Genomic DNA, 13,770 nt, shown 5'->3' with positions numbered 1-13,770 from the left:
CAGGCCTAATCCTTATTTATTAATGCATATGTCACCCCTAAGGCAGGCCTTAAGTGCCCATGGGACAATGTGCATGGTATTTCAGAAGTAGGATGTGTGTGCTTAAGTTTTACATATCCTGGCAGTGAAAAATATTCATAGATGTTTTTCATTGTTGTAAGGCTTTCTCTACCATAGAAACGCACTGTTTCTTTTATAACACCTTATAATGCTTAACTTCAGTTTCGGAATAGCTAGAACCATGGTTTGAGGACTCAAGTTACTAGTAATTTAAAATCTGATAGGATAGCTAGATTTTAAATTACCATTTTAAAAATCACCACTTTTTGAAAGGTGGCATTTTACTGCCTAAAACCTCTAGTAGCCTTTCCAGGTTCAATCCCAACTGTTACCTGGCAGCCTGCTGAGAGATGGGAATAGCTCACAGGAAAGGTAACAAAAGGGGCTTTGCTGCGTGGAGGTGAGACCTCCTCCTGACAGAATGGCCTGGGGGATGTGGCCACCAAATGTAAAAGCTTCAAAGGGGTACCCCGTGTCACAGGCAGATGTAACTCACACCTAGACCTGCCCCTGTCGTTGTCCAAGGAGCCAGAGAGGCACTAATGCCAGTGGAGAGAAAACCTGTTGCAGGGAGAGTTCTCTTATTTTTCTAGGCCTGCCTCAGAGGTATGCCCAGAGCACTGCCATATTAGCTTTAGGTAGAAAGGGGAACTGCAGGATAGTTTACAGTAAAACATGCAGGAAGTGCTACAAACATAGATAGGCGTACCATTGGTTACAGAGTGGCTAGGAGTCTCCCTATCCACAATCTGGCACTGGCCGTAAAAGTGACACCCACAGTGCCCTCTCCAGAACACCTCTGGACCTGTGGTAAACAAAAGAAGGTCTGCACCAGCTGTTGAACCTGTGGAGAGAAACTCCAAGAGCTGGATCAGCTCTACCCTTGTATCCAGTACAAAAGAGTATAGAGCAAGCGCGAGCTGGGTAGCCTCCTGTTCAGCTCCAGTAACACAAAAGCTACAGTAATCCCAGATCTCTGTTAAGCCCAACTGACCAGTTCCAATTGGATATGACATAGGCCCTGCTGGTGGCATCTGGGAGATGGAGCCCTAACTACTGAGTAGGCCCAAAAGGTCTTAGGCCCTTAACTGGTGTTAGAGTATACTCTTGCTGCCTCAAAAACTGCGAGACTAGATACTTAGAAACTTCTTCTGACTTGTCACAAAAAGATTCATAGGATAACATCAGTGCGCCGCAAGCCACAACCACTGGCATCAAACCGTTGGTCAGTGCCAACCTGCTGGTTAGCCTCATTGAAAGGATCCTGACTTCCAGAAAAAGTACAAACGTACAGAACTTCACCAGGACAAATGCTGAGCAGTCTGAGTTTTCCCGCCGTCATTGAAAGCCTCAAACATTCCACCTGAGTCAAGGCTCCCACTGCGGTCCTGCACAGTAGCCGGCCTCCGTTGACGAGTCCCTCTTTGTATCCAGCTGGCACCACAACCACCAACAACCTTGTCTATCAGGATTTTCTCCAAGAAAAAGACTTAGGGCCTGATTACGAGTCTGGCGGTCTTGCAACTGCCAGACTCGCTGCCAGAGTTCAGTTATATACTTATAACTTCCTCCAATTTGGGATCATCTTCTCTTTCTTCCAAATTTCCACCAAACTTGCACATAGAGGCAGGTTTTCCCAACTGAGTTACATAGTTCTCCACAGATTCTTGTGACTTCTGTACCCTCCTTCCAAAGGGGTATCTCTCCAACACTATACTTTCTTTAGGTAAGTAATGCTTGCCCAATTTTTTTTATAGATGCCTCGTATTTATTCAGACCTTCTGACTCATCCTCTAATAATTCAGGTAGATGTTCAAAACCCTCCTGACCCTCTGAACCTAAACAATGCAGCAGAAGAGAGGTTTTTCTTTCTGCACATAATGAAGTGCCACAGACCTTCGCATAGTGTGAAAAAACCTTCTTCCACTTTGGCCATTTTAACACTGGTTCCCCTGTTGACATTAGGAAAAATGGTGGAGGTGTAATATTTTGCATTATTCTATTTCACCACCACTTAACTTGACTTATCATTTCTTGCACAGGCCGAAATGGAGAGGATCGTCCAATGCAACATTTCCTGACAGGCCCTCGCCTACTCAGGCTTGTTGCAAGACTCACAGACTGACCAATTCAACAATACCCCACAAAACCAGTTAATGAAGTAAACACTTGTCATCTGATGACTTGTAAGACTATACAAATAATGACCATTGTCAACCTCGTGTATATGTAGATGTGTGTGTCACCACTGACACATCCAAATAATTTGGTGTATCCAATTTCCTGCATCACTAAAATTCAAGATAGGAGGTGTGCATGTCACCGCTGACAGGCATATAATACCTACGTGCCCTTGTACTAGTGTGCACTGATGCACTCCACGCATAGACGCAAGGCTTGATTATGCAAGCAAATTATTCATTGTTCCAGTGTGTGTCAACAGCTGGCACTCTGACACAGAGAGGCTTGTTTGAATAATGCCACAAAGCCTAAATCAAGATGGAGGCACGCCAATGTAATCACACTACATGTGCGTGACACCGAAAACAGACTAAGATGGTGACAGGCGGCCGTGATTACCTCAGATGTGCATGTCACCGCAGACACGCCGAGACTCTTCCGATGTTTGTGAGCAGACTAGCCATAGACAAAGAGACCCTGTCACCATCCGCATGCCAAGTCTTCACTGTCAGCTCTTAAAGACGTCAGTGAGAGAGCGTCCCATGGAACCAGATAGCTTTAGAGCTTCTCGTGCTTCAACAGAACCTTGATGACCTCACACTCGCCATCTCCATAAAGATAAGTTAAAGAGCGGCGTCACGTGCCCGCCAGTCTCAAAACACAACCATATGAGGATAATTTTCTCCAACCAGTAACATTTACCACTTGTTATCAACAGTGCCTGTATAACGTGTAGTCCTTAGAAATTTGTTAAGCTGTTGTCTTAGCTTGATCCAGTAGCCTTCCGATGCAGGCTGTTAGTGTTGAGGTGTCAGGTTTTCTTCTCACACACAGTTCTTCCAACTCTTTGCCATGGTAATAAAGACACTCCACCCTGGTTCTTCTGTAAATCTTTCTTTGTATGTAGGTAACAGATGCCAAATACACCCAACCATGCCAAGGTCTCCTCCAAGTGCTCTTAGCAGAACCCTCAGCACATTACACCTTGTGACTGCACCCAGAGGTTCTCATAGTTCCAAGCCTGACCATCTTTTTGAAGAAGATACTGCATGTATACTTTACAATAAGACATGGGGAGAGCATTAGGGATGAGGATGGCCACACATGGATGCTCATTTTTACTGAAAGTGACAGGCAATTTATTTCAAGAATGGAGTGATGGCCATATGTTGTGGAGAAGGGGTGAAACAGGCAGAGGGGATAGCTTACTGAACAGTGCTGCAGCTAATATTTAGTGCAGAAGGCACAGTTACATTGGAACCCAAGAGCAAGAGGCCCTCAATTAATGGGAGTAGCTTTTTGTTTAGTTCAGTGTTTTATGTGTTTGCTCTTTTATATGGCTCACACTTATGGCCCGATACCAACCTTGTTCGGAAAGCATACCGAACGATTCGGGTCCGGAATGCTTTCTATACGAATCATATCAGAGGAGTCCGACCAAACGAGTGTGATGCATGCAAATGCATCCAGATACCATTTGGTCATGCTCCCATTGACTTCAATTGTAGCTTTTTTTCAGAATGCGAACACAGGCTCGCATTGACAAACGGGGTGGTTGGGGATAATCTTGCACCCTGTGGCGGGCATCCCTTGGTGCATGCCACACTGTGCATTGTGGGAAAAAAGGGGGCCAATGGGTTCCCCCATGGGCCAAATTCAGAGTGCCCTCTGTGAAGGGGGGCCTGCTACGGACACCCAAAGACCAATTCTGGCAGCCTTTTTGTTCTGGGCAAACTGAATCGGAAAGGCTGTCTGAATCGTTCATCGTACTTGCTCTCTCGGAAACCGAGTCCATAGAGCTGTACAAATCGGATCCGGAAAGGCCCTTTCCCACCAAATGCCTTATGGAACTGATTCGGTCACCGCTAAGGGTTTCTAGGCATCGTACTTGGGCGTTCAGAACTGTAAACGATTTGGTCAGAATCAAGGCTCCGGATTTGTTTAGGCAAATCCAAATCCGATTCAGAGCCCTTCCGACTGAGATGGGAATACGACCTACTGAAAAAGTGCCCCTGATATCATCTCATAAACCCTAACCCCAGCGCTTAGCTTTTCCTCTCCTATACTTACCCAAGAATTTCCATAAAGTTCTGGAGTGGGGCCCAACTTCAAAATATTTTGAGTGGTGGAGCTCAGAGCAAAAACGTTTGAAGACCTCTGATGTAGGAGAACTGTACACCCACATGAGGGCAATAAAGACTAGGAACAGGAATCATAAGGTAGACAAGTTATACTTTCAGTCTACCATATCTGGACAATACATTTCAGGATGAACCTATAGCATTAACACCGTTGTCACTGGGAAAAAGTGCAAATATGTAGGCCACCAAAAATATTTTCTTTTTTGGTTGAAACTTTCCAGCTTTGCAGGATCAGTTAAAATATACACAAATTTCGCTTTGATGTTCTCGCTAAAATAATTAGATTAACCTTGTGCAAGAAATAAACATTCCTCAGAATTTCAATAAGCGATCATCTTATTAGTGATCCTGGATGACTGGATCCATTCTGGAGTTTAAAGAAAACATCAACTTTGCAAATGAGGGCCATCTAGATTCACTGGGCCTCATTTATGAGGCTGTGCGTCACTTTTACGCCGCCGGTGCGTCACTTTTTGTGACGCACCAGCAGAGTAAATAATGTGCCTTGTTGCACCATATTTACAAAGTGACGCATCTAGGTAGATGCTTCACTTTGTAAACCCCTGCGCCACATTATACCTGCGCCAGGTATAATGTATGCAAGGGGGGCGTATTAACGCAAGGAAGGGTCGTAGAAGTGACGCAGTGAAATCTATGAGATTTCACTGTGTCACTTTTAGGACGCCGTTGCGTCAAAATCTTGCGCCTGCCTCACAGCAGGCATAAGACTGACGCAGGCCCTTTCACATGGGGCTTGCCCCATGTGAAAGGGCGCATTGCTGGAGTTGTGTCACTTTTGTGACACACTCCAGCAATGCGTCACTTTTGCACTTACAGATACGTCAGAAATACTGACGTATCTGTAACTCCTTGCGACATGATGCGTCATACATTAAATATGACGCATCATTGGTGTTGCAAGGAGCGCGCAGTGAAAAGTGATGCATCGCTGTTTTCACGCAGCGATGCGTCACTTTTCATAAATGAGGCCCCCTGTATGGAAATGTATCTCATGTGGATATCCTGAAGATCTTGCATCAATCTGGCCCTCCAGGATCTACAATGGACACCACTAGTCAAATGTGCACCATAAAATATTCTAACCAATAAGAATGGCTGGCCAATTGGAACCAATGCGAGACACAGAAGCAATGCAAAGGTCTTTTCATCTCCTCTGAATCGCAGCAGAACTTTCAGAAGATTCAGCTACTCACCGAGCAGGGGTGCTAGAAAAATGGAGCATATTTACAAGCCCCTATCGCCACCACAACATCACTTTTAAAGACGCTGTGGTGGCGATATGGGCTTCGCCTTATTTACAATGCAGCGTTAAGCCACTTACCATGGCTTAACGCTGCCTTGTAAATAAGGCACCCTTTCACGCTATACTTAGTGTGAAAGGAGAGGGCAATGGGTGTTGCTGTGGGCGTTTCATCACAACACCCATTGATGTTGACGCTAACCCATAATTACAAGGGTGGTGTAAATATGGGACAGCTCCAAAATTAAGACCAGGTTAAATCTGTTCTTACCCTGGAGAAACTAGGAGAAATGTTAATTTCTTCTTGTTTTTGCTGTTTCCACGTGTGCTGCATTGTGCATGTGTCAGTAAAATGTAATAGGCAGGACTTAGCAGAATTTCTAACCATCCTCATTTATTTAATTGGTTTGGGAGAATTCCTGTATGGTATCTACATCAAGCGAGTATGACTTAATTTAATGTCGGTTTTATTTTTCTTTCCAGTAGAGAGCCCCAAGTGAATAACTGAAAGCATCCTGAGAGCCCTGCTACATCTTCATGGGTGGGAGCAGAGGCATCCTGTGTAAGATGGAGCGAGAGATGCAGCCTGCGGCTCCAGGGTACCTGTTTGCCTAACTCATAATGCAATTTCCAGGAAAGCTTGAATGCGATTTCCCCTCAGAATGTTGTAACCATGGCGTCCAGAGGAGAGGAATAAAGGGTGATGCAAGGCGAAGCATCGCTTCTTTCATGCACGGTTCGTCTGCCACGATAACAAAGAGGCGCTGCTGTCGGCTGCTATGGTTGAAGGGCTTCAGCTGGGACTTAAATGGGCACTGGTTTGCAGGAAGCTGGTAGCAGAAAAGATGGCACATTTCCTGCCCCTGCCTCCGGACGCGTGCCCGTCTCATGTAGAGCTGGCCTCGTTTATTCAGATGAGAAAGCAATGACAGGCACATTATTAATAAACGGAAATGATATCGGGTGCTCACTGGCGGAAACAAAATCCACACTATTGTTGCTGTTATGCCGCCGCTGTTATTATTATTACGACTACTACTAATAAGAAAATTAATAGCACTATTAACAGTAATGAAAATAATTAGTTTTCTTAATAATTCATGCTATTTCTAGGCATTGCAAAATTATTAAGTCGTGCCTAAACAAGAGAGACTGAGGGGCAGATTTACAAGCCTCTTGCGTCTCTTTTATGTCGCCATTGCGTCACTTTTGTGATGCAGCGGCGGCGCAAAAGATGCACCATGGTGCGGGGTATTTACAACGTGACGCATCTGGGAGATGCGTCATGTTGTAAAGCCCTGCGCCATAAGGAGGCGTTCCGGCGCGGGGGGGGGGGCGTTCCTGTGCAGGAACGCCTCCAAAAAGTGGCTGAGTGAAATCTACAAGATTTCACTCAGTCACTTTTAGGCCAATACTGTGTCAAACCCCTGCGCCTGCTTGAAGCAGGCGTAAGGCTTGACGCAGCATTGGAAGAATAGGCCCCCCGAGAGCATTGCTGGAGTTGCGTCGCAAGCGCGACACAGCTCCAGCAATGCGTCGCCTTTACGGCACAGATGCGTGACGCATCGGTGCCATTTTTGCCCCATGGTGCGCCGCATTGTAAATGCGGCGCATCATGGGTGGCGGAGCTGCGGCGCACAATTACTGGCGCATCCCTGCTAATTTGCAGGGATGCGCCAGTAATTGTAAATCTGCCCCTGAAAGTTTTAGCTGTCTGCCGGCAACAGACCTCTTCTATTGAGTGTAGAGTGGGCTTTGGCTCTGGGCTTAGCTCATGATTCAGTGGCTTTCTGGTCTATCTCAGATGCGTGCTACTGATTCAGGGGCTTCCCTTCCTATTCTTTTCTTTGTGCCAAGGATCATTGGAGCATTTTGTTCATAGTGTGCTTTGACTGGTTGAGTTGCATCCTTCCAGTGATGATGTGAAGTCCTTGGGCCTCATTTATGAAAAGTGACGCATCGCTGCGTGAAAACAGCGATGCGTCACTTTTCACTGTGCTCTCCCTGCGACATGATTGATGCGTCATCTTTATAATATAACGCATCATGTCGCAAGGAGTTACAGATACGTCAGTATTTCTGACGTATCTGTAGGCGCAAAAGTGACGCATTGCTGGAGTGTGTCACAAAAGTGACGCAACTCCAGCAATGCTTCCTTTCACATGGGGAAAGCCCCATGTGAAAGGGCTTGCGCCAGTCTTACGTCTGCTGTGAGGTAGGCGCAAGATTTTGACGCAACAGCATCCAAAGAGTGACGCAGTGAAATCTCATAGATTTCACTGCGTCACTATTACGAGGCTTTTTGCGGGTGAACGCCCCCTCTGCATACATTATACCTGAGGCAGGTATAATGTAGCGCAGGGGTTTACAAAGTGACGCATCTGCTTAGATGCGTCACTTTGTAAATAGTGCGCATTAGGAGGCATGTTTTGCGCCGCCGATGCGTCACAAAAAGGGACGCATCGGAAGCGCAAAACTCACGTAAGGCCTCATAAATGAGGCCCCTTGAATCAAGGGCTGGATATTCTTTCTTTGTAGAAAACCTTTATTTTGAGGTTAGTAGATATGCCTGGAGATTTCCAGTAGCCAAATAATTTCCTAACTAATCAAAACATGTGAGGAATTGTGTGTATATGGTGAAGGCCACAAATGTGAAGAAAAAAAACCAAGAGCCTCCTTGATGGAATACAAAGCTGAAGATCACTGGCCCAAAAACCAGCACCACATTCAACACTTGGCTCACATGCCAGGAGATTGGAGCTAGGTCAATGAAACAAAAAACGTCAAATGCATTGTGCCACGAGGAGCTTCATCATCAGATGGTCTTATATAACTTGAAAGAGAAAATGGCTAGCCATCACCATAAAATGCTTGGAATTTTGCAGCAATTTTACAGGAAGTCACCATCTTGAAATAGTCACACCTAAAATCTGTCCTTGACATAACAACTTTTCAGAATCTTCTGACATGAAATAAATGCTCTCATTGCTCTTTCAAGTTGTTTAATCAGACTATACAAGAGTCACAGAGATGCGCTCATCTCTGAATGATTTGGAACTCTTTCCAAGCTGGCATGCACACCCAGCAGCCATTTTGAAATGCTTTTACTTTATGAAAACCATTCCAAGAGGACTACTGTGCTAGGGGAGGAATGGCAGTCACATTAGAAAGGTTTTTTGCTTAAATGAAGCAACATTTGAATGAAGATTGCCGTTGTGCATGGCCACAATAGCCATTGTGGTATGTTTTTTTTCTTGTGAAAAGTACTCAAAAATGGCTGATATTCGTGTGCATGTATGGCAGATGTCTGGGAAAGCAAAAACATTGGCAAAGCCATTAGGTCTGCACTGATTTCAGAGTCAACAACGGTTATAAAGCAACTTAGGTACTCATAATAAAAGATCAGTAAACATGAGTATTTTCCCACTATCACTTTGAAGGCATTATATTTCCTAAATTACAGCAGGAGTGAGCCAGTCCTAATAAATACAGGGATGTTGTTCCAGCCCCTTGGTGCATACGTGAAGAAGGCTTGTATTTTTTTTATCCACTCATCTTCTGGTATTGTCTCAGCTACAGGTGTGTAGAGAACCATCAGAGCTTGTCAGCAAAATTAGCCGAGGTGCCAATTGCGATGCTTTCCTATATTATCCAGCTCAGTGCTTAATTTGAGCCGGTGCTTTCATGGGCCCAGCACCGGCACTTAATTGTCAACACCGGTGCTTATGACAGTCTGTCACATGTTGGTGCTCTCTGTCTAATTAAAAATTGAGCACACCAACAGTTGTTTATTGACTCAATACACATTAAAATGGCTAATACCTGCTGCCCAAGCCATTCTTATAGCTTTGGGGGCCTGGAATAGCCTGAAGTGTCACACTTGTTGGAATGTGATGCATAGTAGGTGTGTTGGTACTGGCAATGGCAGAGATGGCATGGGGAATTGGGTAGTGCAAGTTGCAGAGGGCTCTTGATGAGGGTCCTGGAACTTATTTATTTTTTGACAAATTAAGCACTGGTCCAGTTAGTTTTGAAGATGATGTGGACTAGTAATGGGAGCCAGTGAAAATCCATTAGGTTGGGGGTGATGTGGTCAGCGACGGTCAGGTAGGCGTGGTAGAACATTGGGGCGGGGCAGGGCGCGGCAGAATTGGAAGCCGTCAGACAACGGAATAGGTATAATCAAATAAATAAATAATACCTACTCCATCGGCTTTCCCCCGCCCCTCTCTGCCCCACCCCCCTTACCTGAGCCAGCCACCAATGGAGGTGGTCCCTGAGATTCTGCACTGCCTATACACTCAGCTGCTTGGGACCGTATCTGTTGCCTATACAACTGAACTATGCTGTAATACTTTTACTGCTTCTGTTCCAGTTGTGCACAAACTAGACCAGAAAATGGGCTTGGATAGACAACATTTTGTTACCAGAACACACTTTCAACTAACAATACGAAGACTTAGAGAATACAGGAGGGATTCAACCCTCAGTGAATCATCAGGAAAGCGACATGCAGCATATCACAAATATATAATAAACATATTAAATACAATTGAGAACATTGATTCAAAGGCAGCACAAGTCCACATTTCACTCATGTAGAATGTCAACCGCACGCCGCTCTTAACCATCACTGCATGACCCACGCCTGCCATGTGATCTGTTCTGTACACAGTTGCCCCAATCCCATTCATTCCCGCTGTTCTTCGTTCCCTCTCGGGCGCAGTCGGAACCACCCGGTGCTGTCAGTACGCAGCGACACAGCATCCTCTGCACAGCCATGCTTGCAATTTTCTGGTTCACGATTGTTAAATCTGTTATCCTTCCTCCAGCGTTGGCAGCATTGGCTCAGCCCCATCTGCAGTGGTGGCATGGTGCCCAGAGTGAGGACGGGGTTGGCGCTCCGCACGCTTGTGATTGCAATATGGCCGACGCGCACTCATAAAGACGAGGAGCTGATCTCATTAAAGGTGGCGCCCAAAATATTGACAGAAAGCAGGAGCAACACAGACGGTTTTCATGTTATTAAATTCAGGCAGAAAAAGTGAACAAAATTACCACCCTGAAATGGTTCTTTCTATGTGAGCAGCACTGTGGTGCCAGCAATCCAGCTGCCACTGTTCTTCAGTAAGAATTGTTTTTCAAATGTGTGTTTTTTTTGTTTGTTTTTGGGATGGTCATATTATGGAAGCACTTATGAAGATGGGGACTAAAACAGATTTCACCCTTATATCCCAGCGCATCTGCATGCATCATAACCTGACACAGACCCGCTATTGCAGGGCAGACCTTTCACTCCGGCTTGTCTGTAACATCTGTCCTACAGTGCATCAGCCATGATCCTAAAGCATGGTCGCCAATGACAAATGCAGGCACGTGGTTTAGACAAAGGGTCTCATTTGGCCGGCTCTCGTGACTTAGTGGACTGATGCGTCCACTGTAAGGGTCTGTGTTCGACCTCATGGTCACAGGCTCAAATCTCTGGGAGACCACTCAGCCTTTCATCCTTCTGAGGTCGATGAAATGGGCACCATTGAGATGGGTAACAATAAACATATGTTATTCAGCGCCAAGATACCCTTGGGTGAACACGCGGCATTGCAAATACATATGTTATGTTATGTTATGTTATTTGGACAGTGATGGCCGCCCTGCATATATTTTGCTGAAGCAGTGGACATTTTGACTCTGCAACGTCCCCTGCTTACATGGCACGAGCCGGTTCTGGGGAAATCTGTATAAAATGATTACCACAACAGGCACGTCATGCTGTCACATATTTGATTCCCCGGCACCCCCCCAAAGCAGGGACTGCATAATCAGTTTTCTTCCAGCACATGAGGGACATTTCAAGGATTTTTCGTTTGTGACCACACGTGCTTACATGACAGTCTTAGGAGAGAATATTATTTTCACCTGTGATGGAGCGAGATAGAAAACAAAATTTTGTTTAAACTCGCAAAGTCACATTTCCATAACATGAATAAAATTATTAATGATTTGTGATATGTTGTGCTAATACAACCTAGATTAAACTTTACACGTGGGGGGACTAACATGTGTGCTCATAAACGTGCATAAATGTTGCATCTTTTTGTTCGTGCAAAATAATAAAATAATTTATTGTTTTCGTTTTTGTCATTACTAACTTGCTGCATATTTAAAATAAGCATGTGCTTGTTTTGCTTTTCCTTGTCTGTGTGATGTCATTTCTACTATTCTAGGTGCATATGGGTCTCATAGAAAAACGGAGACTGGTAAATATAAACGCTGCTTTATTTGTTTGCAATGGCTAGGTAACATTTTGATTAATCGGGTGGGCTAATTATTTAGTAAACCATGGGGTGGATACAGAATATACTTTATTTCTTACATTAATACTTTTCTTGTGTTTGTTTTATACTAGAAATCATAAGTTGCCTGCTTTTGAGGCCTAACTATTTGAGCCGCAAAATAAAAGCTGATCCATATTTCTGCAGAAAGTCACGAGACGCCCATTCTGAATTAAAACGTTTATTGAAGCTGCATTCACAAAGCAAAAACTGATGAGCTGACATCATTCTGTCGGACATGGCCAAGGTCGAAAGAGAACTTTTTGTCAGTCCTTAACTTGGCATCCGCGGAAGTTGCACTGTAAGACTATGGAAGCTGCGAGGATGACTTAAAACAAAGTTGCAATCGCAGGAAGCCTCTGGCTTCACGTGGAAGAGACAATGGTCTTTGTAAGACATGATTTTGTGGAACTTTTTAAGAATCGGGTGACATGTCACTTGTCACTCTCAGCCAATGGGACGTCGAGTATTTCTGAAAACTTTCCTTTGCTAGTTTAGTTAGCGTAGAAAGGTATAAAAAGTCATGCCCTTAGGGTTGGGCTGGCTGCTGCTTTCTGACTTTCCGATGAGGGTGATGTGCTGCTGGACTTTGCGTGGAGCACGTAAGAATCCTCAAAGAACTTTACTTTAATTTCTGTTTATTTAGTTCAGTTAGGGAAATAGGTTTTAGAAATGCTAAACTTTATATAATTTCTTTAAATTGATTCAATTGCTTAAATTGTATTTTTCCATATTTCTTACTATCATGCTTGCTTTATTGCAAATAAAATTTCATTTATAAAACTTACAACTTATATACCATAATTTAGAAAATAAAATCTTACTTTTGACAAACAAGCTGGTCTTGGTTATTTAGAAGTATAGGTTACCTTTAGCTAGATCACGTCGCCTATGGTGGTCGTTTAAATGGTTGGGTTTTATTCTAATGACAATATTCTTTCTGCAAATGTATAAAATTGTATATAGTGTGTAGATAATGTGTATATAGATTTATTCTGACCACCTGATTCAGTAGGCCCAAAAATATATCAGGTTCATAAATGGGTCCATGTATAGTTTAGAATTTTGTTTATAGGTTATGAAATTGGGTAGCGTAGTTTATGATATATTTTCTATAGCCCGCTGGATCAATTATCTGGTAGCAGAAATTGATGGTTGCTAAGGAGTAACCAAGGTAACATGTTGGTTGCTAAGGATTGCGTCATAGTATGAAAATAGGATCAATGTTTTAACACTCGTTAAGTTCGTTTTTCGTGCCTATCTGTAAGCTATACCGGTATAGATTGTGTGGCGAGAAATTAGTCACGCAAGCCATCTGTTCGTTTGTAGTGATATCGCCGAGTATCACAAGAGGTATCGCCGTGTACCATAGTGTTGTCGCCGAGCAGCACAGTTTTAGGGCTAGGTCTGAATCTTGTATAGTGAGGAATTTCTAAGAAATCAAAGCAGCATGAGAATAGGGACAAAGCGCCTTCCATAAAACTCACTGTGATGAGAGTAATAGTTATATCCAAGCTTGAGTGAAGGGTAAAATTTAACGTCGGTGCATGATTATCTATAAACAGGTTAGAGTCCTGTACGGGTACATGTTTCATATCTATAAACAGGTGAGAGCCCTGTACGGATAACGTCGTTATTTTGCTAACGGTGCATGATTTCTATAAACAGGTGAGAGTCCTGTACGGATTTCGTGTGTGTTTGAATTTAGGGAATTTTCCGTGTAAAAGTGCGAGTTTGAGTTGTATTTTATGTTCAAGTGGAACTCTTAGAACTTTCACTTCGCGGTGGGTTCAGA

Source organism: Lissotriton helveticus, chromosome 5_1, assembly GCF_964261635.1.
Source record: "Lissotriton helveticus chromosome 5_1, aLisHel1.1, whole genome shotgun sequence".
NCBI lineage: Eukaryota > Metazoa > Chordata > Amphibia > Caudata > Salamandridae > Lissotriton > Lissotriton helveticus.
This window is presented reverse-complemented; position numbering follows the sequence as displayed.